This window comes from Urocitellus parryii, chromosome 3, assembly GCF_045843805.1.
Source record: "Urocitellus parryii isolate mUroPar1 chromosome 3, mUroPar1.hap1, whole genome shotgun sequence".
NCBI lineage: Eukaryota > Metazoa > Chordata > Mammalia > Rodentia > Sciuridae > Urocitellus > Urocitellus parryii.
In genome coordinates, this window is record NC_135533.1 from 6,062,985 (window position 1) to 6,087,607 (window position 24,623).

The following is a 24,623-nucleotide window of genomic DNA, read 5'->3' on the forward strand; positions in this document are numbered from 1 at the left end:
CATTGTTGAATTTCATTTCTGATATTTGTTCATTTTCCATTTATACTTAAAAGTGAAATCAGATGCATTTTCTTTTTCTTTCTTTTTTTTGGTACCAGGGATTGAATTCAGGGGTGCCATACCACTGACTTACACCCCCAGTCCTTTTTATATTCTATTAAAGACAGGGTTTCAGGACTTCCTTAGGGTCTTGCTAAGTTGCTGAGGCTAGTTTTGAACTTGTGATCCTCCTGCCTCAGCCTCCCAAGCTGCTGGGATTACAGATGTATACCACCCTACCCAGCTGCATTTTCTTTTGAGTGTATGTGTGTGTGCAATAGTTATCTAGTTTATGTGTCAAAGTTATAACCTATACAGAAGACACTGATCTGTATCTTAAAAATTAGAAGTAGCATACCCACACTTGGGAGACTATCTGTGCAGTTAACCACTGCTATATCAATTGGCCAAATACCAACTAGATTTAGAAATGTAATGAGGTTTTACTCTCTCACCTGCCTCTTCTCCCTGTAGAGTCTCAGCAATATACTATCTTGAGGGATCACGGTGTCATGGACCCGCTGCTGAGACATCCATCTACATTGTATCAGACTAAGGGACTGTCAGGAACAGTGAAGGGTATGACTTATGCCACTTGTAAGCCAACAAGTTGGCCTGCTGACAGTTCCATGGATTCTGGTAGAAGACATCAGACTTCTGGGTCAGACACAAAAAAACAGTTCATTATTCATACAACAGCAGTGGCCACGTGTGCCAATGTGGGGTTTTACAGCCACAGACTCCCTCAGTAGCTTCTAAACTCATCAGAAAGCCTGAGTCATTCATGCCCATCAAACACACTCATGAAAGTTAATAAATATCCATGATGAAAATGGATTGTACTTAAATACTGTTATGATTTGGATCTGATATGGCCCCCAAAGTAGATCACTTATACCATGTGGAGACCCATCCTCCTGACCTCAATTAATACTAACTGTCTCCCAAAAACCTTGCTCAGAACCTTCCAAACATTCTGTGAATTTAGTATGACCCTGATACCAAAACCAGACAAAGACACATCAAGGAATGAAAACTTCAAATCAATATCCCTGATGAACATAGATGCAAAAATTCTTAATAAAATGCTGGCAAATCACATCCAAAAACATATTAAAAAGATAGTTCTCCATGACCAAGTGGGGCTCATCCCAGGGATGCAAAGTTGGTTCAACATATGGAAATAAATAAATATAATTCACCACTCAACAGACTTAAAATCAAGGATCACATGATTATCTCCACAGATACAGGAAAAGCACTAGACAAAATACAGCATGCATTCATGTTGAAAACACCAGAAAAATTAGGGACAGTAGCAATAACCTCAACATTGTAAAAGCAATGTATGCTAAACTCAAGGCCAACATCATTCTAAATGGAGAAAAATTGAAAGCATTCCCTCTAAAAATTAGAACAATCAGGGATGCCCTCTTTCACTAGTCCTACTAAATATAGTCCTTGAAACTATCCAGAGCATTAGGCAAAAGAAAGAAATTAAAAGGATACGAATAGGAAAAGAAGAAGTCAAGCTATACCTATTTGCCAATGCCATGACTCTATATTTAGAAGACCCAAAACACTCTACCAGAAAACTTCTAGAACTCATAAATGAATTCATCAAAATAGCAGGATATAGAATTGACACACATAAATAATCATGTTCCTTTACACCAATGATAAATGAGCTGAAAGAGAAGTTAAGAAAGCTATCCCATTCACAAAAAAAAAAATCCTGAGAATCAATCTAACAAGAGGTGAAGATCTCCACAGTGAAAACTACAGAAGGCTACAGAAAGAAACTGAAGAAGACATTAGAAGATTGGAACAGGGAATGGGGGGAATGAAGGAGGGATGGGAATGGGAAAGGCAGTAGGATGAATCAGACATCACTTTCCTATGTTCATATATGAATACACAACCAGTAACTCCATGCCATGTACAACCACAAGAATGGCAAGTTACACTCCATGTCTGTATGATACGTCAAAATACAGGCTACTGCCATGTCTATCATTTTTCATGAAGGTGGGACTCTGAGAACATGGGTCAGCAGAGGCTAGGGCAAACAAACAAATTCTTGAAGTGCTATTAACTAGCAAAGGTGGGTTCACTTATGAATATTTATAAAAATGACAAACAAATATCAAAGTACAGTCACTTAAAAGACTAACCCTGCATTACTAAGTAAAATTGCAAAGATAGTTGGATATTAGGACACTTATAAATACAATTCATGGTGATAATATATCCAAAAGGAGCACAGCTTGAACATCTGCTTGGAACTGCCACGGCTGAGTTTAAATGTGTCCCCCAAGGTTCATGCAGTAGACACCACTTTCCTATATGGAAATTGGTCCTCCCCATGATGAAGTTAAGAGATGTGGACAGGTAAGAGGTGGGGTCTAGTGGGGGTTCCTCAGCTAAGAGGGGACATGTCCTCAGAAGAGACTAAGGTGGGTCACCTGCAACCCTGGGATGGGTCTCCCAAATTGACTTGTTATAAGGAGTAGGACTGAATCCTCATGTAGTCTTATCTTGCCACCCCATCTCTCCCTCCCCTGCACTCCCTTCACTGTGATGGCATCTGCTCTCAGGCCCTCATTAAAACTCTGAAAGAAAGAAATGGAAGAAGACACAAGAAGACGAAAAGACCTCCTATGTTCACAGATGGGCAGAATTAATATTGTTACAGTGGCCATGCCACCAAACGCAATATACAGATTCAATGCAGTCCCCATCAAAATACCAATGACATTCTTCACAGAACTAGGAAAAACAGTCCTAAAATTCATTTGAATGCTAAAAACCAACGGGCTTAGTGGTGCATGCCTGAATACCAGCAGCTAAGGAGGCTGAGGTGGGAGGACCATGAGTTCAAAGCCATGATCTGCAACTTAGCAAGGCCCTAACAACTCAGAAAGACCCTGTCTCTAAAATAAAATATAAAAAAGGGCTGGTACTATGGTTCAGTGGTTAAGCACCCCTGGGTTCAATCCCTGGAAGAATAATAATAATAATAATAATAATAATAATAAACAACACAGAATAGCCAAAGCAATTGTAAGCCAAAAGAGCAATACTGGAGGCATCCCAATACCTGACTTCAAATTATACCCCAGAGTTATTGTAACAAAAATTGCATGGTACTGGCATAAAAAGATACACAGACAAAAGGTATAGAACAGAAGACAGACAAACTCACACATCTACAGTCATCTGATCCTTGACAAAGGTGCCAAAAACATACATTGGAGACAAATGGTTCTGGGACAACTTGTTATGCACGTGTAGAAGAATGAGACCTTTGTTGCTCATTCTATACAAAGATCAATTCATAATGGTCCAAAGACCTCAGAATTAGACCAGAACCTATGCAACTTGCAGAAGAAAACAGAAGATCAACAATCCTTTATGTAGACACAGGCAACGTCGCTCTCAATAGGATGCTAAAGCTCAGGAAGTAATGTCAGCAGTTAATAAATGAGTGACATAAAATCAAAAAGCTCTGCACAACAAAGGAAAGAAGAATATAAAATGAGAACCTCCAGAATGGGAGAAAATCTTTGCTAGCTACTCTCCTGACAGAGAATTAATATCTAGTATATATATAGAATTCAAAAAACTTAACACCTAAAAAACACCTAAAAGCTATATAACCTGATTAATAAGTGGGCAAATGAACTAAACAGATATTTCTGAAAAGAAGAAATACAAATGGCTAACAAATACATGAAAAATGTTCAACATCATTAGCAATTAGGGAAATGCAAATCAAAACTACACTGAGATTTCATCTCACATCAGTGAGAATGGCAGTCATCAGAATACCAACAATAATAAATGCTGGAGAGGATGTGGAGGAAAAAGAACACTGTTACACTGTGGGCAGGATTGTAAGTTAGTACAACCACTATGAATCAGTATAGTCTCCCCAAAAGACTATGCTTATGACCCAGCTCTATCACTCCTCGGTATTTGTCCTAAAGAATTAAAGTCATCTAACTACTGTGATACATGCATACCCATGTTTATAGCAGCATAATTTACAATAGCCAAACTATGAAACCAGCCCAAGTGTCTGTCAATGGATGAACAGAAAAAGAAAGTGTGCTATATGTACCTAATGGAATTGTATTCAGCCATAAAGAAGAATGAAATTATATCAATTGCAGGAAAATGAATGGAACTTGAGAACATTGTGTTAACTGAAATAAGCCAAACTCAGAAAGTCAAGGGGCATATGTTTTCCTCATATGCCATCAGCACTCCCGCCAGCCTAGGAACTGGGGCTTAGGTTCTGAAATGGATCTCGGGATTATTCATGTTGTATTCAGTTTATTCTGTTTGAATCAGGATGCAGTGAACTCCAATAAGATGGTCCCACGTCATGAGAGGCATTTTTCCCCCCAAACTTTGAGTTGGTCAATTCCCCAGGAATCCTTGACTTCTTTTGTAGGGAAGCAGTGCTGATGACCACACTGAGCACAGGAGCTAGTTAGGCAACTGGGTGTGGCTTGCTTTGTCCTCAGCCTTTTCAGTGTGTGTGTGTGTGTGTGTGTGTATCCAACACAGACACCACATGATGCTGTGAGGATAGTGAGACCAATATCATTGCCAATATTATGACAATGAAGAATTTAAAGGCATTTTTTAGGTCTTTTTGATCTCTGGGTATTGTGCTAGGGATGGTCAGTGAAATGAGTGTGTTTTAAATACACATGGGTACACAGTTATGGCCACTTGTCTCTTTATTTTTTATTTTGGAGAATTAATTTCAATATAGTTTTCCATGAAATCATATACAACATTTGTATCGTTCTAAAATCAAATCTACAAAAGTCAGTTGGGAGAAGTTTGGCCTCTGTCCTTGTGATTGTCACCTCGTCCCCTTCCTCCAGACACAGTAAGAACTTTTCTTGTACCCCTTATTAGCTGGGTGGTGGCATCCGAGGCATGACTTTATTTGCCTCACAGGCTTTGCTCCACAATGTAACCTGGAGATGTTCCAGTCGTGTGCAGCATTGCTCCTGGTGAGCCTGTGATCAGCTCGCACGACTCAGGAGCCTATGATGAGCTTATTCTACCCATCTTTGAGGATGGTGATTAGGATCCTCCTCTCCTTTGGCTTTTATAAATAACAGCCTTGGAAATAGACTTTTACACTCTATTTTTATATTTTTGTCAGTGTCTTTGGGCCCTCTCCCCTCCCATCACATTTTTTGAGAATTTTATCTCTGTTGTTTAATTGTTCTTCCAGCATCACCATGGTACATTCCAAACAAATATAAGGTTTCTTTTAAAAATGTTGGGAAACAGTATCAAAAGATCTATTAAAATCATGCCATTAGTTATGGATTTGATATGTTCTCCTTAATTATCCAGAAAAAATTATTAATAATATTTGCAGTGAGACATACTAAAAACAAGAAACAAATTAACCTAGGCTAGCTTAAACACTGAACTAACACCATAGGGATGATGATTTTGAAAATTCTTTAGTGATCGTGTTTCCCAAAATTAAATATTAGAGAAGTAGACGGGAGGCATTCTAAAGAGGGCGATTTCAGTAGAAAATGACCTGGCGTGTTTGGTTAAGCTAAGACTCAATAGGAACCAGTCATGAAAAAAAAAGTTATTATTTCCTAGAAATAATACCCCCAACTCTCTCAGTGTTGCCAGGCCACATAAAAACACAGCCACTCCAGGGACTAGTCTTTGGAAAGTATTGATAAGCTGGAGCATCCCAGGGGGTGAAGCAAAGAAGGCTGAGGCCCATGTGAGATTATTACACAGACAACAGTGAACAAACTCAAGGGCTGCAGGGAGACGATGCTGAGTGAAGAAATCTGCTACCCAGTGAAATGCAAAGCAGAAAACCAACACCTGCTCCATGGTGCAGGATGCTGACTTCCTCACCACATAAGGAAATCCATGTAGGGCACCCAGAAACAGCCACTGGGAACCAACAGAAGAGCCTGGTACTTTTTGGGGTGGGGAGAGAATGAAACTATTGTATTTATTGTAAAACCAAACCACTAGGAAAATATATCATGGCCTTGACAGTGCACACAGACAGGCTACATCATCATTTCAAGTAATAAACTGATTAAAAGACAAGGAGCTCCTTATCCAGAAGATAAGGTACCAGGCTGGGGCAGGAACATTGCACTGTGCAAAGGCCCCAGGCAAAAATGGTGTTTGATAAAGGGTTCTGTGTGGGGTGCCCTTCATTTGCTCTCAGAGGGAGGGTAGTGTTGGAGCTTGTCCTAGCCCAAGCTGTTTACTTTGTAACCTTCCTGTTGCCCAGATATTATCTTAATAAGGCTCTGTTCATTCAGGGAACTGAGTTAGCAATGCTGGATTTAGGCTTCTGTTCCATTCTGTTCTATGAAAACAATTTTTTTTTCTCTTCCAAGGACAGTGCATTACAACTCTCTTAGCTAGTGAACTTTCACTATTTTACTGTTTATTTCCAGATACTGGTATAGGTATCACAATCAAAATTCCTTTCTCTTCAAAGAAGAATGATTATCCTGTCACTTTGCTGCAGAAAGCCTCAGGGCTGGTATGCTGGTGGAGGAAGCCCTGCTTTCCATACTTAATGTGACATTGCCTCTCATGTTTTTGCAGTGATCTCCCAGCTGAGAGATGCAATAAGAATTTCAAGAAATCCATATCTTTTTTTTTCAGTTTTTTTAGCTGTAGATGGACACAATATCTTTATTTTTATTTATTGATTTTTATGTGGTGCTGAGGATCGAACCTAGTGCCCCATGCATGCGAAGCAAGCACTCTAACACTGAGCTACAACCCAGCCCCAAGAAATCCATATCTTGATGGCCATAAAGAATATACACAAGGAAGCTTTCCAAGTTCTTATTCAAACTACTCCCCTCTCAAATTCACTTCTTCAATCCACTTCATGCCTTGTATATAAAAAACAAAACAAAGACCTGGAAACCTTTTCCCCCTTCAGGATTAGTGATCTCCTGGATGTTGTTTACAGTTTATGGAATATGGTATGATGATACCTCAGGTATACAGGAGGTTGGCAACAAGCAGAAGCTCCTCTCCTCCAACTCCACAGGACCCTGGCAGGCTGGAAGAGCCCGCCATCCTGGAAGAGCCCGCCATCCTGTAGGTGCCTATGTTGTAGGAATTGGTACCTTGGAGAACTCTGGGTTGGTACAAGGGAGTTCCCTACTGACAGGACAAAAACTGGCCACATGAAATTTAGGCTCTAAAAGGCCCTGCTGTTCTTTACTCAAATTTTAGCACTATTTTTTTTTTCCATTTCACTTTCTTGGATCAAAACATAAAGGAACCAGTGTCCAGAGTAATATGTGCCTTAAACTTGCTGCCATCCTTGGCTTCTTCATTCATAAACTTTGCTTCAGAGACTAAAATTCCCATTCCTCTTTTAAAATAGATTCCTGCTCTCAGCCACTGGCCACTGGCAAGGACTTTTATTTCCCAATGGATGAGAGAGAGACTCTTTCATCTTGTCGGTCACAGTTGGGATGAGGTGCACGTGGTCATCCACACCCTTGGTCATACAACTGTCCAGCAGCCACTTCACCTAAAGCTCCTTACTCCGAGCATCTATTGAATCTTGGCTGTGTCGTTGCGGTGCATGGTACAGGGGGTCAGGCGGTCCTGGAATTCTCGAGCTCAGTGGTCACCAAGGCCTGGGCTTGGGCCGGAGGTGCATGGCAGGACTCAGTGCCCTGGTGCCGTGCTGTGACGTAGCCTGGCTGTCCTCACAGCAGCAGGAACTTGAGGCCCTGCCTCTCGCGGATGTTCTCCATCTCCACACTCTTCACCACAGAGTCCGCTGCCTCCTGCACCTGGAGCTGCTGGACGTCTGCCCTGGCGACCCCGCGCTGCGCTGGGCCGGCGCCCCCATGGACTCTGCGCACGCTCCCAGCTTGATGCTTTTAACTGTGAAGCTCGCTGCTTTCAACCAAGGATAGAGAGAGCAGGCAGCGAGGGCCCGTGTCCTCTCCTGCCTACGGGTTTATCATTCTCACTGCAGTCCAACAGCAGGCCAGGGGTCGTATCAGGACAAAAAAAGGGACTTCCATTCAGGATTCCAGAGCCACATTTTTAATTTGCCGCCTTCACCCCCCAGTATTTCCTCCAGGGATCCGCTCCTGCGTTCATGCCGAGGGTTTCATTGATTCTGACCCCAGACAGGCCTGGCTTGGCGCTCATGGGGCTGGGTACCGAGAGGCTAAGCTGGCAGGGCCCAGGAGAGGGCAGAAAGGAGGGGGCTGGGAGACAGTGCGCAGCGGCCTTGCCCTCCCCCAGCCCACTACTGGGGGCCTGAGGGTGAGCGGCGAGATGCTGAGTGGGGAAGAGGGCGCCCCGCAGCCCCCGGTTACCCGACGTGGAGGACACCTGTGGGCGGCTATGGATTCTGCTTTCTGGTCCCAGTGGCATTTCCTTAGAATAAACAGGAGTATGAAGAGCAGTTTTTGTTGAAAGGGTTAGTTTGACAGCAACAGTGAGGGAAACCATTTAGAATTAAGAGTGTATTTCTGAAGCCGAAGTCTTGCTTGTCCCTTTCTCCATCCACCTGCCACCTCTGCAACAACCTCGGGGCTCTGGGAGCCAATCAGGAGCCAGGGATCCTTGATGTTGTGCTGTCTGGCTGCTCTAGCTAGTGAAATGCAGGCTGCCTGGACGCTGGGCTAAACTCCTAGCGGTGTCCACCAGGGGCTGCAAACTCAGAGCCTCTCACAGAAGTCCTACCCCAGTTCTCCACAGGCCACATCCGTGGTCAGCGCGGAGCCAAGCAGCGTGCCCTGCTCCCCTGGCCCTCCAACACCTGCCCTCCACTCACACCCCAGAAGCCTACTGTGCTATTATTTCCTGGCTGAAGGTGTCACATGAATTTGTTTGCAGTTCTTAATGTGGTCTTCCATGTGTGGTCAACCTTTTTATTTTTAGAATAACTGGAATTTCTTGCTTTGAAACTGATAGCATCATAAGATTCAACAGGTGAAAGCAATATTTGTCTGAGAATGAGCAACTTAGTAACAAATATTTTAAATATCCATTTATGCTTCCATTTTGGATAAAATCAAATCCCTAATAAAAAATATGGAGGACTCTCCCTCATCTCCACACCTCTGTGTTCCTTCCTAAAATTAAAGGTAGCTCTGGTGCGCTTCATACTTCAACCTCTGGTGAGAGTGCCCTTGGCCTATGTGGAATAGGAAGCTCCCATCTCTAAGGACCCTGGGAATGCCCTGGTCTCTCTGCCCAGTCCAGCGTTATTTCCCGCCTCCAGGTCACTTATCAGCCCCTTAACTGCTCCTTGCCATGCCATGAAACATGGCCACAGGTGCCAGGATTAGGATGTGGTCACCAGGACAAGTCTTAAGAACTATCAGAATCATGGGGTCTCCGGAGGTGTTCTCGCCTTCAGAGCAGAACCCCCTAATGTCTACCTTAGAGATGCTGAGAAGTGTGGGGTCCTGACTTGGAAGGAGGGAGGGTCGTGGGATCCACTTTCAGCCACCAGCCCCCACAAACCCCCTTGTGTCCACCTCAGCTCCAGCCTCTCTGGGCACAGGTAGATGTGGAGGCTCTGCCCCATGCATCCTCGCGTCTCTCTGTCTTTCAGAAATTTGGGTGAATCCCTTGTCATTGATGCCTGGTTTTCGTTGTCTCTGTGTTGTAAGAGCTTCTGCCTCACTACTATTAACTTAGTCCTGCTTCTGGAAGCAGAGGAGCTTGCCGCAGTCCGCCTGCAGCAAAATAACAGGGGGGGGGGGGGACACGAATAACTTGTGCACGTTGATACAGCAGGAATGGGAGCCCTTTATTGTAGGGCAACAGAGCTATTTATACATTTTGCACAGCTTATCTTAATTAGCATAAACTAGATACATCAGTCAACCAGTAAGGAACCTCCACACTTAATGGTTCGCTTTTGTTACTTCTCAAACCACTCCCTCTGACATTTTGCCAGGCACCATCCAGACTTGTTTAAGAACTCTAACACTTCTCTGGCAAAATACCAGGTGTTATTTTTGACTTATTTACAGACCTTAACAGGAGCTGACCCTGCTCTCCCCAACCTCCTCTTAACTGTGAAGAAATGATTAATACCTACACACAGGGCCATGCCTCTCTGTCTATATTCACACACAATCGTTGTGGATGTCCCCAATTTTGAAATAATTTTTCTTATGAATTTCTAGTTGGAATTGCTTCAAAATAAACAGTTAACCTAAAAAATGAAAATGACAGCAGTTTCGGCTCTCAGAGCTCAGCTCAGGGGCCAGGTAGAGGCAGAAGAACATGCTGCCACTGTGTGGTCCTTGCTCACCCCCAGGGAGCCAGGGTGCTCCTGCTGCTCCCTCCTGAGCGAGGCCCTGCTGGGACTTTGCAGACACCCAGGAGAAGACCCTCGCTGCACCCCAGGCCAGCACCAGCCTGAGGTGGAGTCTGCAGAGCCTGACCCCAGCCCAGTGAACTGTCTCTCCACAGTAAGCTCCCTCTCTGTCCAAGCCTGCCCCCTGACCCATCCTGAGCACCATCCCAAGAACAGAGGAGGGGAGAGTGGCCCCACTTTAACTCTGTCCTGTGGGTGCCATAATATTCTGTGACTAGCTAGACTACAGATGAAGGAGGCAAGGCAGGCAGTGGCTGTGGCAGAGATGACAGGAAGTGTGGCCTCGCACACAAGTAAGTTGACAAGAAACAAGTTCTGTTTCATGGTTTGAGACGGTTGTGGGAGACGGGCTGATATCACCTGTAGACCACAGACTTCCTGGGACATGTTGAGACGCCCATGAACAAAACCCACATAACGTGTAACAAACGGGTAAATAGAAGGTGTGAAAGTACAAGAGAAAAATGGCGGAAGCCTCTGCAGCCTCAGGAGGAAGCCTGTGGTGTGGGAGCTGCAGTTGCTGCACTGCTTCTCGTCCTGTCCCACCTCTGCTCCCTCCATGGTGTCCAGGGCTAGGTACGAAGCCAGGGGCTGTGAGAGGACATGGTGTGGTCTGGGTGGGGTGCAAAGATACTTGGCCCACTGGGAGGAAGGGGCTGAGGACCCATGTCTTCCAGCTCAACCTGCCTCCTTGGGTATTTTATGCTAAGTGGGGGCAGGGGGCTGGGGAGGGGGTAGGGACAAAGCTGACTTAATGACCTGCAATTGCCTCCAAATCAGCATTTCTGTGATGACCCTTGGGGTCAAACCCCCAGGACTACAGAGCTGTTTCTAACACCGCTCTCCCAACAGTGTTCTTGTCTCTCCCTGGCCTGGTCACTACCCTGGTCTCCATTGTGATCACCAGTTTTTCAGAGAAGGCCCAAGAAGCTGTGTTACACCAGCTCTCTGAGCATTGGGTCAGGATGATGGGTTGGTGGGCCCACTGTGTCATGGGTGAGCAGGAGTTTCATGCTCATCTGGGATGGCCAAAAATACTGGAAGACTTCAGATGTTGAAAGAGGAAGAGACCTTAGCTCAAATACCATAATCCTCACTTTAACCATAAAACATGTGAAGCTCAGAAGCTGTACATGCCTTGTCCAAGGACATAATGTGAGGGCAGAATCAAGCCCACAACCTGCGTCTTCTGGCTGTCCTTTCCACTTTGCTCTGCACTAAAGGCAAACAAAGTGCTGAGATGCTGATGGGGGAAGTCAGAGCTGATGGGCCCACAGTGGAAAAAGAGCTACTGTGCTAATGGATGGGTCCCAACAACAGGAACCCAGTCATAATCACCACACACCCAGAGTCGATAAGGACTAATGCATTAGTAAGAAGGAGAGGAGATGACAATGTTAGAGGAAAGTCCCCACTTGTGTTAATGCAGTAGAATGAAGAATTTTGTAGTTGATACCTTCAATTATCATCAGTATTATCCTCTTGGTAGAAGTTCAAATCCCCATCACAGTGTGGAAATATCTCAAGGCCAGTGGGTCATGCTTGCAGGCGAGGGGGCCTTTCACCCACCTCCACCTGCACCTGTAATCTCCATCTCTCCAAAAATGAGAGAATCCTTGCTATTCTTCAGATTAAATGAACTCCTAAAGCAAAGTCCTTATAAAGGTCTTGTAACTAGAAGAACAAGACTTGTAAGTAGGAGAAGCTGGGAATAAGCTTGGTATCTAGCCACCATGCTGTGTTTGTGTATGCCTGAGTATGTGTGTGCATATGTATATGCCCGAGTGTATGTGCGTGTGTATGTTCCTTGAATGAGGGATGATTGGTCTCTAAGGAGCAGCTGGGCAGGATCCCAAGTGGCCTTCCAAGAAAGCTAGGTCTCTGTTCTACTGTGTTGTTGAGAGCCACAGCTTAGTCAGGATGGCACCAGAAGGAGTAGTTAAGAGGTGACGCCAGCAAGCCATTAAGATGATGATAATTAAATTATAATTGCTGTAACTGGATGATGCTGGATTGAAACGGGCTGTGTATTGAGTTGTATATGGACCCTGCTGTCCGGTAATTGGGTGGCTCTGGGAATAGGGCGGCTCCTGCTGCCTCGGTTGCCTGCAACTTTGGAGTTCCCGTTGAGTTCACGCGGAGCCCCATGGAGAGGTGAGAGAGTTCCCTGGGAGTGCGCATGGAGTGCTGGTGAGTTTCAGGGAATAAAGGAGTTTCTGTTTGAACCTACAAGTGCCTCGTGGCAGCTCAGTTATTTTGTGCCCAGCCAGACTGCAGTATTTGATGGCCCATGCAGGGAATGCCTAAAGCTTGGGGGTAAGTGAAATTGCTCGCCCCTGAGGGAGGGCAAGAGAATGGGTGACCATTTCAAAAAACAATGTGTTCTTGTTTTGATTTATTTTGTTTTTATTTCAAGTTGCCTGTCCCTAGAACTTTCTCAGGCAAACTGGGGAAAGTGGTTGGCTCAGGGTTTGAAGTTGTTCAGCCCTGAGGAAGAGATAGAGATGTTTTGTGTTATCTTGTTGGGTAGTGTTATCCTTGTAGCAGAAATATGTGGTCAAAAATTAGAAAATACAAACCAAAAGAATTTAAGTAAATTGTTAGAGGAAAGAGGCACCCCAGTAAAACCAAGAACAGTCAGGGCATATGTTGATATAATACAAAAATGTAGCCCATGGCTTTTTAAGGAGGAGTTGTTGAATATATCACACTGGGACAATCATGGTGAAGACTTAAGGAAGAGGAAAAAGAAAAACCCAGAAACTTTGCCAGTTGACACATTGCCATGGTGGATAATGATATGATTTTGTTTGCCTAGTCCAAAGCTTTCGGTTCAGATTATGGTAGAAGACATATTAGATCAGGAAAAAGAGGAGGCCTCTCGAGATAGTCAGAAAGGGAAAGAAAGTTTAGAGCAGAAAAAGTCATCAGGAGAGAAATTACAATGGGAGGCTGCTACTAACACCCTTCTATCACCAGCCAACAGCTCCACCTATGGGGACAACATATGCTGGTGGCCCCCAACCCCCATAGTTGATAGATGGGATCCTGAGACAGGACCTCAAAATTAGCATGCCCTGTATTTGAGCAGTCATGAGGGCAGCAAATTCACCATGCATTAGATTTCAAAACAGTGAAGCAGCTGAAAGAGGCTGTAACAACCTATGGTCCCCAAGCACCCTTCACTGTAAGTATGGTTGAATCCATTAACAACTTGGACATGACGCCAGCAGATTGGGCTAGCATGTGTAAAGCTGTGCTAAATGGAGGGCAATACCTGTTATGGAAGGTTGCCAATCAGGAATTTTGCACGGAGACGGCTAGGCGAAATGCAGCAGCCGGTTATCCTCAGAGAAATCTAGATATGTTAGTAGGAGAAGGACCTTTTGAGGGTCAGCTGCAACAAGTTGGATATGATCCTGTCATATACTCACAAATTGCTTCAGCTGCAATTAGGGCATGGAAAACTTTACAGGGGCATGGTAATTTACAAGGTCAATTATCTAAGGTAATACAAAGAGCTAAGCTAATTCACCTTCGATAAATTTGTAGATAGGCTTATTCAAACAGCTACCAGAGTTTGGGGGATACAGAACAAGCAATGCCATTAATTAAATAGCTAGCCTATGAGCAAGCAAATCAATGGTGCAAAGAGGCCATTAGACCATGGAAACATGAATATTTAAAAACATATATTAAATTATGTAGAGACATTAATGAACAGGGGCAAGTCTTGGCAGCTGCAGTACAACAGGCTTTAGATGCCAGGCCAAAAACATGCTACAATTGTGAACAAATAAGACATTTTAAAAGGAGTTGCCCCATAAGAGGAGGGTTTAACAAAACTAGGTATCAAAGGGGTAGAGTACCGGGTATTTGCCCACGATGCCATAGAGGGAGACATTAGGCTAATGAATGCCATTCTCAAACCACCATAGAGGGTACTCCATTATCAAAAAATGGACAAGGACCAAGTGTTTACCCATGATATCATGGAGAAAAACATTGGACTCTGTCACCAAAAAACGGACAAGAGGGCCCAATGCTCAGAGGCCCACAACCACACTGGAGGAACCCAGCAACATCATCAGGGTAGTTCCCAGGACACATTATCCATTAGATCTCTCATCAGACAAACCAGAGGAAGCGCAGGGTTGGACATCTGCGCCTCCACCAGAGCAGTACTAACTCCAGAGATGGGAGTTCAAATCATTCCCACAGGGGTAAAAGGACCTCTTCCCAAAGGAACACTAGGCTTATTATTAGGATGCAGTTCTTCTACTCTAAAAGAACTTATGATAAGTCCTGGGGTAATTGATCCCTGTGGTGAGCCATTTCTGTGTACTGTGGCCGCCATTACAAGATGGCGCTGATAAGCGCCGTGGCCTGTGATAAACAACTCCTTATTTTGGAAGAGTTGGCCCGTAGCTGTAAAACACCCTATGAGAAAGATCCACGTGGCAGTTGTGCATTGGGGCTTTATCTGCTTTATTAAGGCTGGGGCACGTAGCAGTAGTAGTAGTAGTAGTAGTAGTAGTAGTGGTAGCAGTAGGAGTAGTAGTAGTTCGAGAGAGAAACAAGCTAAAAGACATGTCTAAACAAAGGCCTGAATAAACTGCTGAAGGAAGAATCCTGTGTCGTGTTTCCTTTGCTGGCGAGGGGACGCGGCAGTTGGTGGCCCGGACGGCGACACCTCCTCGAACCCAGGATCCAGAACCTTCAGCAGTCAGGGGTGGTACACCAGTAAATTCCCAGGTAAGTGGGAATCTGCAAATGAAAGCGGGGCGCTCCTCGGTAAATAAAGAGAGAGCAGGAATAAGTCTCAGGTAAATGGGATCCGCAATTAAAGCGGGGCAGCTCCTCTGTAAATAAAGAGAGAGCGGGAATAAGTCCCAAATAAGTGGGATCCGCGATTAAAGCGGGGCAGCTCCTCTGTAAATAAAGAGAGAGCGGGAATAAATCCCAGGTGAGTGGGATCCGCCGAGATTAAAGCGGGGCAGCTCCTCTGTAGATAAAGAGAGAGCGGGGGAAAAAATAATAAATTCCCGGGTAAGTAGGAATCCGCAAATGAAAGCAGGACGCTCCTCTGTAGATAAAGAGAGAGCGGGAAAAAAATAATGAAATAGGACGCTCCTCTGTAGATAAAGAGAGAGCGAGGAAAAAATAATAATATAAAACGCTCCTCGGTAAATGAAGAGAGAGCGGAAAAATAATTAAACGGGACGCTCCTCTGTAGATAAAGAGAGAGCGGGGCTTTGTACTTTCACTTTCTTCATAGTTTTGAAAACATTATGGGTGTTAACTCCTCAAGCCCAATTTTGCTGGCCTTGGATGGGCTGCTGCGTTCTAAGGAACTTAAAGTGAAGCAGAGCACATTACAGAGGTTTTTAGAAGAGACTGACTCTGTAGCTCTTTGGTTTGTTTTTTCAGGGAGTCTGACGATTCCCAGCTGGGACAAATTAGGGAAGGACCTGGATTTCGCTTGTGAGCAGGGTATCTTGAAGGATGGTGTTATACTACTTTGGAAGTTAATTAGAGGATGTATAACAGATGGTAAATGCCAAGAAGCTGTGAGTGAGGGTCAGGCCGTTCTTGAGCAATTGCATGAAGAAAAATCGGAGGGGTCACATAGCGAAGTAGCAAAAAGTATTAGGAGTAAAAGTGGTGAACAGACAAGGGAGTCTGAAGTTAAACAGAGGAGAAGGCTCTATCCAGACTTGACTGAGTTAAAAACTCCCAAGGACACAAGTAGCTCGGACAGTTCTGAGGAATTGGACAAGTTATTACAACAATTACGTAAGACTAAGATAAGAAAGAAAAAACGGGAAACAACAGATGTAAAAGCCTGCTGTGAGAAGGGTAATAAATCCAGTTCTGGGGAGGAAGTTGAGAGCCTAGAGGAGGGCTCTATACCTGATGTTCCACCCATAGATCCACCCATTGCTCTGCCCCTGTACGTGGGAGGAGTCCAAGGCTCCGGGAGGACTTTTCATTCTCATTGGCTCTTCCACAGTCACTCAGACAGGACTTCTAGTCCCGCTTTCCAGCCACTAACCTGTACTGCTGTGTTTCAGATTTCTACCGGAGCTGCTCAGAGCCTGTATTTTTTAAAAAAATGCCTACCTGTAAATGCTAACAAAAGATATCTTTTTCAGACAAAATTTAATTCCACAGGTTTCTATGTTACAGTCCTAAATTTAAGCTAGTTCTAAGTTAAATAACCTGACTTTTTCTCTATAGTTGTGTTACTAAATAATGTTCTATTGATGAGAGATATCAAATATGCTTCTTTATATTTTACTTTTAATTTTGAAGGTTATGAGGATGCATTTGCTCGCCACAGGAACAAGCCGGCAAAGTTCCTGTGATGACCAAAAAATCCTTATTTTCATTGCTAACTATAAAAATAAAAATGTATACTCAAGGATCTTATTTCAGTTACATCAAGTGACATCACATAGAAGAGTGCACTCCTAGTTAAAAATAAATTTAAATGGATCCAAATATTTTAAGACCACGTGGTTACATAAAGTTAATACAATTATAAGTTATGTTCTTATTCTTAATATATATATATTTTAGATATTTAGATAACCTATATTTGTTAATCTATAAATTAATTAGCACATGCCTAATTGATTAGTTAATATATATTTGCCTAATTGTTTTCTTCAACAGGAAACCCATAATTTATGTTTTATATTTACATTTATCAGATACTCTGCCTTTTCAGTTCCAGATATTTGAGATAAATGTGTTTACTATAAATTTGCTTTTAAGTAAAAATACAATCAAGTAATTTCTAATTCTCAAGGTTATTGTTCAAACTCATAAAATGATAAATTATTATAATTATTTCTCCAAAATATCTAAAGGTTTTAACTTTATTTTCATTGATATTTCTTATCAAAATATGATAATTTGTTTATAGATTCTAAGGTTTTCAAAAATTGTTCCAAAGTATAAAAAGAAAATTAAAAAAAAAAAAGGCACACATGCCTCCTCCTGGATAAAGAACCTTGGTGTCCTGTGATTTTTTTTTATTTTTTAACCTCGACGTCTCTCGCCGGACTCGGTTTCCGTTAGCGGGACTTGGCATCTGGAGGTCCTTACCGAGATTCGGAAAGCAGAGGTAAGCGGACAAGGCTCACCTTCTAAGGGAGAAGGGGGAGGATTGGTATAAAGATAATTTAAAGAGACAGGGTATGTACCATGGGTAACTCAAAGTGAAACTTCGTCTGGCCAACGAAGTTAAAGAACTGTTAAGCAAACTAGGAACAGGAATAAAAACCAAGACAGCAACTGAATTCGTTGAAGCTATAGCCCAGGCTTGTCCTTGGTTTCTAACAGGAGGCTTTCTTAATAACAGTGATTGGGATTTGGTAAAGCAGGATCTCCAAAAGTTGTTGAGGGACCAGGGTCCAGATAGAGTCCCGATTGCTACTTTCTCTCTATGGAGATTGGTAAAGGATGCTCTTTTAACTGATAAAGTGAAGATTAAGGAACAGCTTGCTGAATGCAAACAGGCTCTTAATCAGGTCCAAACTGCTGCCACTATTAATCAGGTTATTCAACAAACTTCCAACATACTCAAATCTCAAAGTAAAATTAATCAACATATTTTGTCAGGGATTTTAGCTGCCAACCAAAGAATAGATTTACTTCAGGCTCAGGTAGAAGAATTGTCTGACCTGGTGCTTTTGGGTTGCGTTGCCAACGGGAACATTTGTGCATAACCTCTGTCAGATTTAATAATTCCAGGAATGCTTCCCGCATCATCGGTGCTTATTTGGCCGGAAATTGGTCCATGACAGCGGAAGAGATGATCCAGTCTCAACTGACTCAGATAGCTGTTTTGAACAACACCCGTGTCATACCAGTGACTTTGGGACAATTCACCCGTTGGATTTCTTCTGCTTTTTCCTTTTTTAAGGAGTGGGTGGGAGTAGGCATTTTTGGTGCAATGTGTTGCTTTGGTATGTTTCTCTGTTTGTGGTTTCTCTGTCGCCTCAAGGCCCGCAGTGCTCACGATAAGGCTATGATCATACAAACTCTTGCTGCTTTAGAAAATGGCAACTCGCCACAGGTCTGGCTTGCGCATCTTAAACAGTAAACCTTTGACATGGTCGTTGCACCCCAAGTTATTATAACATTGCACTGGGATCAACATGTCCTTCTTTTGTCACTCTTCTAATGCTGGAACTTCTACTATATCTTTCCTCTGTGCATACCTCTCCTCCCTGCCTTTCTGCACTAGGATCTTTACTAACTAATCTTATGGTTCATCTACACCTGCCATTTGATGGTGATGGTCATGGGTCCTGTTTATGGAGGCGGTTACCATAACAATGTCCTGTTGGCCACAACACGCTGAGCTGATCTTGTAGTACCCAGTGACAGGCAACTTCCACGCTTGCACTGCAACCTAAGACAGGGGAATGGGGCCTCCCCAGAGACGGGTAAGCAGTGCAGGGGCGGTGGACGACCTAAGACAGAGGCTACTTGATTCCCTTTGACATGCAATAAACAAAAGAGGGGAACTTGCTGATAGCAGGCCTTCCCGGGCCCCCGGGGGCCCAGCCCCCAATTCTTTGTTCTGCATGTCGAAGTGGCCAGCTCACTAGGCCTCCTGTTTATCCGCCTGAGATTCCACGGGAACGTCTTGGCCTTTATCTAACAATGGCAGATGTCACGACCGAATTACTCCCCCTTTCTGCTGTCCGTGCCTTTCTTTCAGGGTGCTGCCAACTTGTTTGTCGTTGTATTTCTAAACAGCCACAGTTCAGCCTCAGCTGTCCCCCTTCGTCTACCATCATCACGATACAGGATGCGAGGCAAGGCACTGCACTTGAGTGATCCTTGAAGTGGACCTCAAGGTGAGCATGTCCTATTGCATGCGGGTTGGACGTCCACGCCCCGCCCCACGAAAATAGGCGTCGGCTGATATGGAGCCAGATCTGGGGAAGGCGCCTCCTTAGGGCTGGACCATATGCAGCCACTTCTGCACAGTGGGATAGGACCTCTACTCTAGCCTGTATTGTCTTAGTAAAACAAAAAAGGGGGAACTGTGGTGTGCCGTTTCTGTGTACTGTGGCTGCCATTACAAGATGGCGCTGATAAGCGCCGTGGCCTGTGATAAACAACTCCTTATTTTGGGAGAGTTGGCATGTAGCTGTAAACACCCTATGAGAAAGATCCACGTGGCAGTTGTGCATTGGGGCTTTATCTGCTTTATTAAGGCTGGGGCACGTAGCAGCAGTAGTAGTAGTAGTAGTAGTAGTAGTAGTAGTAGTAGTGGTAGCAGTAGGAGTAGTAGTAGTTCGAGAAAGAAACAAGCTAAAAGACATGTCTAAACAAAGGCCTGAATAAACTGCTGAAGGAAGAATCCTGTGTCGTGTTTCCTTTGCTGGCGAGGGGACGCGGCAGATCCCCATTATGAACATGAAACAAAAATTATAGCCAGTTCTCCAAGAGGTATATCAGTAATTTCATCAGGAGATAGAATAGCACAGTTACTAATAATACCCAGCCTACATGATAAATTTTCCAGCCGTACTATAGAAAGAGGTTCCAGGGGATTAGGCTCCACAGGTGTAGATTGGGCTATGCTTTCTTTAAATTTAGATTCTGGCCCAAAGCTAAAAGTAAATATTGAAGGACATGAATTTAATGGGCTACTGGATACAGGTGCAGACCTTAGCATCATCTCTAATCAACAATGGCCAAAACATTGGCCATTACAACAAGCCACTCAAATGCTTCGAGGCCTAGGAGTGGTAACTAGTCCCCATAGAAGTGCAATGGTATTAGATTGGAAGGATCCTTAAGGATGTGAAGGAACTATGCAGCCATATGTATTGGATCATCTTACTATAAATTTATGGGGACAAGATGTCCTAGATCAAATAGGACTAACATTAACAAATAACATTAATCCAAATGCGCCCACTATTATGGCTAGAAAAGGTTTTAGGAAAGGAAAAGGATTAGGAGAAAAAGGACAAAGTATAGCAGCACCAATACAAATAGATCAAGGAATAGACAGACATGGATTGGGTTTTCAGGGTCACTGAGACAATAAAAATTACATGGAAATCAGAAAGACCACTATGGGTTCCTCAGTGGCCCCTGACTAAAGATAAGATACAAGCAGCCCATGACCTGGTCAAACAACAATTAGCGGAGGGACATATACAACCTTCCGTATCTCCCCATAATACTCCCACTTTGTCATCAAAAAGAAATCTGGGATATGGAGATTATTGCGAGATTTAAGAGCCATTAATAATGAGATGGCTATTATGGGACCTGCTCAATCAGGGATTCCCCAATTGTCTGCTTTGCCAAAAACCTGGTATGTTTTAGTTATAAATATTAAAGATTGGTATTTTTCAATTCGAATTCATCCTGAGGATAGTTCACATTTTGCATTTATTATCCCTGCACTGAATCATGAAGGTCCTGATCAGAGATATGAATGGAAAGTGCTCCCTCAAGGGATGGCTAACAGCCCAACTATGTGTCAAATTTATGTTAATAAAGCAATCCAGCCACTTAGAAATCAAAACCTGAACTACAAATATTTCACTATATGGACAATGTATTATTAGCACACAAAGATAAAAACACATTGCTGGAATGTTATGACACACAAATTTATTAAAAAATTATAATCTAGAGATAGCAATAGATAAAGTACAATTAAATTTTCCAATTAATTATTTAGGAGTTCTATTATCCTCAACCATGGTCCGTCCACCAAAAATTCAAATACGAGTAGATCAACTCAAATCACTTAATGACTTTCAAAAGTTATTAGGAGACATAAATTGGATAAGGCCTTATCTAGGCATACCAACAGGAGAGTTGGGACCTATATATGATATCCTAAAAGGTCCATCAGATCCAAATTTACCCCACATGTTAACGCCTGAAGCAAGAAAGACATTAAAAATCATTGAAACATATATGGAAAATATGCATTTGGATAGAATTGATATAAGTTTGCCTTTATTATTTATTGTACTACCAACAAAAAATATTCCTACTAGAGTATTTTGGCAAGAAGGTCCATTACTGTGGATACATTTATATTATTCTCTTAACACTATTCTTACTAGGTATCCTGAGGCTGTAGGACAATTAATACTCAAAGGAATAAAAGCAACAAAGGGTGTGTTTGGAATTTCTCCCAATAGAATATTACTCCATATACTATGGATCAAATTGATGAGTTAGCTAATGAGTTAAATACTTGGGCAATAATCATGTGCAAATCTAATGTTTCATTTGATAACCACTTACCATCTAATCCTTTGTTGTCTTTTTGGTCTAAGCATCCTGTAGTTTTTCCAAAAATGACAAGAAAAACACCTATCATGAATGCTCCAAATATATTCACTGGTGGGTCAAATAATGGTACAGCAGCAATAGTTACACCTGATCAAACTTTTACATTTTTAGTACCCAAACAATCAGCTCAAAAGGTAGAGCTTAATGCAGTATTACAAGCTTTTGTGATGTTTAAAGATTCTGTATTTAATTTATTTTCTGATAGTCAATATATAGTTAATGCTAATGTATCCCTTGAATATGCTGGTAGGATTTCCCCTTCCTCTACTGTTTTCTCTTTGTTTTCCACTATACAAAGTCTAATCTGGGACAGAAAAGATCCATTCTTTATAGGACATATCAGGGCACATACAGGATTGCCTGGAGCCCTTAGTTTGGGCAATGATTTAGCAGATAAAACTACACATGACATACATATTTTCTCTACACTAGAAGAAGCTACAAATTTTCATAAAAGGTTCCATGTCAATGCTAATACTTTACAAAAGCATTTTAAAATAACTAAGGAACAAGCTAGACAAATAATAAAACAATGTCAAAATTGTGTGACCTTTTTACCACAAGTTAATCTTGGAGTCAATCCTAGAGGACTGATACCTAACCATATTTGGCAGATGGACGTCACACACTTGCCAGAATTTGGAAAATTAAAATATTTGCATGTTACAGTTGGTACTTCTTCTGGATTTTTGATGGGCTCCCTTCATGCCAGAGAAAAAACTAAAGATATTATAGCTCATTGCTTACAAAAATTTGCCACTGTGGGCATTCCAAAACAGTTAAAAACAGATAATGGTCCTGGCTATTCTTCTACCTCTTTTAAACAATTTTCCTCATCATTTGGCATTACTCATATAACAGGAATCCCATACAATCCACAGGGACAAGGCATAGTTGAAAGAGCTCATCAAACTAGTAAAATATACTTATTAAAGCAAAAAGGGGGAATTGGGAAGGGGTATATATCCCCCAAAGATAAACTTAAAATAACCCTTTTTACTCTAAACTTTTAAAATTTGTATTCATCAGAGCTTAGTGCTGTGGAAAGGCATATGTGTCCAAAAAATGTACATAAGCCAAGGTACTTTGGAAGGATATTCTAACAGGACAATGGAAAGGTCCTGACCCCAGTGATTGTCTGGAGTCGGGGATCTATTTGTGTGTTTCCACAGGGAGAACAGCAGCTGATTTGGATTCCAGAGAGATTAACTAAAGCCATTTCTTCAGACCAAAAAGAAGATGATTTGGCTCAAATCCATAACAGCTGATATCCAGAACTCCAGTTTGGCTATTCTTACACATGCGACAGTGGTTCTCCCACTCCTTGAGGCTAATGAATAATAAACACCATTAAGGCCTATTTCAAATGTAAAAAACCTTGAGGCTTTTTTGTGGGAATACCGTCAAACCCATATGCAAGTTATAGGAAGAAGGATGGGATATCAAAAGAAGAGTCAAACCCAGGTGGTAACCAGGATACATTTTTAAATATCTATTTTATTATTGCCCTTTCCCACATCATGAACTTCTATTTTGTTTTTTGAGCTCATACAGACCTAGGTTAATGTTTTTTTGATCAGTTCTATTTTTTGACTGTGGAGTTTTTAAACTTTGCAATGGAGATTTCACCTTTGAAAAGCTACAAGGCCTTTACTATTATGTTATGTGTTGTATATATTGTGTTATGTGTGCACACTTGTGTTTTGTGTTGTATGTCTGTATGTGCATATGTCTATATATAATATATGAGGAGCACTCATGAAAAAATAGATCCAAATATTTTTTTATTATTCACATGATTTAAATGGTTTAATTTAAATTAGGTAAACAGCTGCTGAGGATTGTTTTAAAATGTGAAAAAAAAGGAGGTTAACAGATATGTTTGTTTACTTTCTGTTTGTTTATAGGCCTTTATCTGTTTGTTTCCTTTTCATTATATCTAATTCTATTCAGGATACTAAATTGCTTACAAAATTGCTTTCTTTTAGTGCCTGCTGGAATGTTACATAATTTTTTTTTAGCCATCATTGCCAGAATTCCTATGTCCATCCCAGTGCCGGTGAAGACAAAGATAAAAACCAAACTACAGCTTCTGAGATAGCTACCACAACGAACTGTATAAACTGATGCATCAATGAATAAAAACTCAACAAGTGGGACTCGGAAGATGGCAGCGAAGGGAGTGCATCACCCCGTGTGCCACGTCACTGTGCGGGAGAATGACGAGTTGAAACGGCTGAAGGCTGTCTTGTTGGGAATTTCCAGTGAAATTGAGGTGCTCCAGAATATAGTGGAGGGATTTTCATCGCGCGAGGATCGGCTTTGGGGGCTCGGACGTGGGCGATTTCTCCTTACGGAGGGTCGCATTGCTTGATTGGCGGATCGTCCCGCTGCTAGAGTTTGCGGCCAACGCTGGGAAGCGGCGAGGTGCCGGCGCGGGGGTGCAGCGATGCGGATTCTGTGGGCTCCTGCCAGCGGTGTAATGGCTGTGCTCAGTGCTGAGTTCTGGGTTTGAGATGGAGGAGGGAAGCAGTCCAGTTCGGTTCTCCACATCGGTCGGAACACGGAGGAGGCCATCGGCCGCCATCTTGGAGAGCTGATGTAATCATCCCGGTTTTCTACTGATCTCAGCTCATTCAGCTACGGAACAGGTGATTTCAGGCTGGTATTTGCCTGCGTCTCGCAGACAGATCGCTCAGGCTCAGGGCTAGAGAACCCGCCGAGACTATTTCTTGGAGCTGGCTCCCCGCAAAGCGTGCACTGAGCTCTGAGCGGCCGGGTTCTGGCTCCCGGAGCTGCTTTGGCCCAGGGCTGGGGAATCCGT

General features: G+C 42.8%; 1 pseudogene; it reads right to left on the reverse strand.

Annotated features, from left to right (window-relative positions):
* Nucleotides 1–7,462: 7,462 nt before the first annotated feature.
* On the reverse strand, nucleotides 7,463–24,386 carry LOC144253617 (protein FAM136A pseudogene; annotated as a pseudogene).
* Nucleotides 24,387–24,623: the final 237 nt, after the last annotated feature.